This window comes from Helianthus annuus, chromosome 17 (genome assembly GCF_002127325.2).
Source record: "Helianthus annuus cultivar XRQ/B chromosome 17, HanXRQr2.0-SUNRISE, whole genome shotgun sequence".
Classification (NCBI taxonomy): domain Eukaryota; kingdom Viridiplantae; phylum Streptophyta; class Magnoliopsida; order Asterales; family Asteraceae; genus Helianthus; species Helianthus annuus.
Genome location: NC_035449.2, coordinates 5,666,891 through 5,671,199, shown reverse-complemented (window position 1 = coordinate 5,671,199; position 4,309 = coordinate 5,666,891). Strand labels below are relative to the sequence as shown.

The 4,309-nt window shown below is 34.3% G+C and overlaps 1 long non-coding RNA gene across 1 annotated transcript; it reads right to left on the bottom strand.

Annotated features, from left to right (window-relative positions):
• Positions 1-1,001: 1,001 nt before the first annotated feature.
• On the bottom strand, positions 1,002-2,799 carry LOC110926098. The gene is made up of 3 exons (XR_002584978.2): positions 2,653-2,799; positions 1,942-2,028; positions 1,002-1,234 (listed from the first exon to the last, which is right to left on the bottom strand). It is a non-coding gene; the product is annotated as an uncharacterized LOC110926098 (long non-coding RNA).
• Between the last annotated feature and the right edge of the window lie 1,510 nt (positions 2,800-4,309).

Sequence of the window (4,309 nt, the reverse complement as noted above, 5' to 3'; positions counted from 1 at the left end):
TTAATTAGTGTTTTCGTCCCTGTGGTTTGTCAAAAATCACTATTTCAGTCCATTAGTTTAAAAATTGCGATTTCGGTCCCTGTGGTTTCACTTTCGTAACCATTTCAGTCCACCTCGTAACCATTTCAGTCCCTGTACTTAACAGAATAATGGATTGAAATGGTTACGAAAGTGAAACCACAGGGACTGAAATGGTTACGAAAGTGAAACCACAGGGACTGAAATCGCAATTTTTAAACTAGTGGACTGAAATAGTGATTTTTGACAAACCATAGGGACGAAAACAGTAATTAACTCTTTAAATTGTTATGTTTGGTGTTTTTCTTGACAAAACAACCCAAAATATCATGTCTAAGTTTAAAACATGATGCCTACATGTCAACTTCTATGCCTTCTCACACTTTTTATGAAAAACGTTCTTTTTACAAGAACCTCACCATATCTTTTAATTTCAAAATATTAAATGAAAGGACATTTTAGTAAGTCAAAAGAGTGTACTATTTTTTTAATCTATGGTAAATCAAAAGAGTAAATTCTATTTTGGGTTTTGGTGTCTTCATGGTTTTAACTACCTTACTTTAAAATCAAAATTCTTAACAACCTACGTACTTGTGTTTTTCAATTTATGACTGTCTGAATCCAAATTTGTAACGCCGTTAACTAAGTCAGTTAAATACAAGGGTATTTAAATCATTTTACACCTATGTATAACCTTTTAATACATAAGGCACATACAAAATATTTTTGCCCATTTATTAATATATACACACATTCACTCATACACACAAACCACTTTTTCTCTTTACTCTCCTTCATCACCGCTTCACAACCACCACCTAACCTCCACCATCGCACAAAGTCCTCCACACTACTACCATCGCACGACCACACCATTGCACTGCACCTCCATACCAAACCCACCACCGTCCCTTACCTGGCCATAATTAAACACTTCTTCACACTACCAAAATGTAACGCCCTAACACGTTTTAGCCAAAAGTCGCAGCGGAAATACGAACTTAAAAATTCTCTTTCATTATATTCATTCTAACATACTTAGAAATACATTAAATCACTCTTTTACATCAAATACATTAACGCATTCTGTAGATTTATAAAATTCTGACATACTTATATTAATTTACGTGACCACGCGCCCACACGTACAATCCATGACTTGACTCGATCTTCGACCGCTTACACTCCATGATGAGAATCCACAGCTCTGTACAACCTGTAGACATCACGTACAATCACATCATTAGTAACTGGTGTCATCATACATAAAATTTAAACATGCGTAATTAGGTGTCAACATATCATGCTTTCGCTCATGTTAATCCATCCCTTCATCCATTCAAACCACCCGCATTGGATTTCGGTGACTACCTTTAACCTCCATTACAAGTATATCTGCATCCGCATTTCATTCTCAATAGGAAAACGGTTAGCATCATTAGATTTCATTCATACGAACATATTCATGTATACGCATAACAAGTCTTATTCATTTGTGCATATAACTAAATTCCAAATCATGCATACATACCCCTTCTATCCATACAAGTACTTACAATTTACTTTCTACACAGTATTACTTACAAGTCCTAAATACACACGTCTATGTATGTAAATCGTATACACATAATTCTCCACATTTACGCGTTCTTAGTCATACTCTCCTATGAGTTCCAATTACTTACTTACAATCAAACTCATGCATATGCGTATAACTACTTATTTCATCTTTATGAATAATATCATCATGTAAGCTTCCTTCTTACCTATAATTAATAGAAACTATTTCTTAACCACTTTCGACTTATTTACCGTAAGCTTACCTTGTTACTTCCATCGTTTCATACTTTCTCACATGATTCACAATGGTCATTGTACTACATTACAATTTACATCTAAAGTGTAAGTCCGGGATACACTTACCTTGCGCGTCCGTATTTGCGTTCGCTTACTTGGTTGAGTCTTCTTAGTCCGTTAGCCTTCAACGCTCCATCCATCTTGACATGATTCCTATACACTTATGTCATTACATTCACATTCTTATTAGCATATATGCTTATACATGTGAACAACCATATCAAATTCACATCTAATATACGACCTACATAAAGCATACTTAACATTATTAATCCATTCAAACAGGCATAAAACATACTCGACATCATCCCTACATAATACTCACATGAACTATATCCATTTACCCACTACTTGCATACAATTTCACTTATTATTGTCTTTTAGACATTTCATCAAACACCTGGTGCGCGTATCATTTTCTAAGCATAATGTACAAGTGCTTTAAGCATGTTCTTCCTTATTTCATCTTATGAACCTTTACATTCAAGCAAAATCTCATAATCACAAATTCCACATCAAGTTTATCTATCTAAGCCTATCATACTACACCCTATATATCACAAAATTACACTATAACATCTTCAAGTTCATCATGATCATCATCTTCACACTCATGCAATGGGTTTTATTCTAAATCACCCAATTACTTGAATTTACTCATAACATAAGTTCTACTTGATGTTTCTAACACCTCTACATGCTTAATTTCATACAAATTCATGGATTGATCATAACCCACTTCGAACAAGATCATCAAATCTAAATTTTAAGACATACCTTATGATCCCCTTGTGAAGGTGATCGTTAATTCATGTTCAGTTGTGAATTTGGACCTCATTCCACCCTTCAATTTGAAGATTTATCAAGAACAAGGGTTTGAACCCTTGTTCTTCTTCTTCCTGCTCGTTCCACGCACACACCAAGTGTGTGTGTGTGTGTGTGTGTTTTCCTTTATTTAATAGATCATGTTTCCCTTTTTAACGGTTTTGGTCCCTTAAACTTCGTTTCAATTAATAATGAGACTTACACTCGTTATCTTGTTACTTATATACATGTCACCACTTGGTTAAATATTTCTAGTCAACTTTTATTTACGGTTCCGTTTTTTACCCTAAACGGTATTTTACCCGGTTCCTTTATATTAACCGAGTTTAAATTATCAAACCCATTTTAGGGTGTTACACAAAACCCCCTAATTTCAACATAACCCATATAAATAACTAAACGTGCTTTAACCAAATTTGAACTCCTACCCATCATTGCTATGGTTTCCAAGGGGAGTTAAAGCAACAACATCAACGGTCACATGTTTTGAGAGTGAGAAAGACTTTAGAGAGAGAGAGTCTGTAAAGTGACAGAGAGAGAAAAAGAGACTTTGTTGGTGGTGTTCGATGGTGGGTTTGGTGGTGGTTGTGGTTGTCTTTAGGGCGGGGGGGGGGGGGGTGGGGGGGTTGAGTAGTGTGTACGTGTGGAAGAGAGAAGGTTTATATATTGTTTATTATGTTTTTTATTTTGTAAACGACAAGGGTTTTTTAGTGTTTTCATACAAAGTTAATAGATTTGGTTAACGACGTTACACATTTGGAGTCAAATAGTTCAAATTCAAAATCAGGTAGTTAAAAATTTTGATTTTGAACTCAGATAAATAAAATTATTAAAACACAAAAGCTCAAAAAGGAATTTACTCTAAATAAAATGTACCAAATTCAATACTACATCGAAGCATATAACCATAAATTGACAAGTATCGAGTTGATTATAAATATATTATATAATAAAAAGGACGTCGTATCTATCACCAACATTTTGTACAAGACTATGAGAACCACTCAAACAATTCAATTAATTGGATTAATGTTGATGCATCTTGCATAGAAGATGAGAGTTATATAACTCTTGTTTTAAAAGGATAAAAAAATTATACGCCTTTAAATAGAGATAATTGAAAGTTAATTAGATTTAACCAAATACCAAAAGGCCTTTGATTTAGCGGTATCAAGGTGTCAGATAAGTATTTGTCTTTTTATATGATGAGAGTTCAAATCTCATTCGTGACAAAAATTAAGCCGTTAAAAAAATTATATTTACCCAAATATATTAATTTAACCCAAATGAAATATGCTAAAGTTCATTAACTTTTCTTTAAATACATGTCTAAGAGGCTGTTTGTTTTTGCTTAAAATGTCTGAAAGGAGCTTATGTCTACAGGCGGGCAGACATAAGGCCTTGAATACTGTTTGTTTTTTTTAAGAAGATCTGTAAAGTGCTTTTATTAGCTTAAAAAAAGCTAATATCTAACATCTTCTTAACCCATCAGATCTTCAAATCTTCCTCCTCTCTCTCTCTCCCTCCTTAAAACCCACCACCACCACCACCACCACCACCTCCACCTTCACCTTCAACCCTCCTCCACCGTCACCTTCAACCCACCACC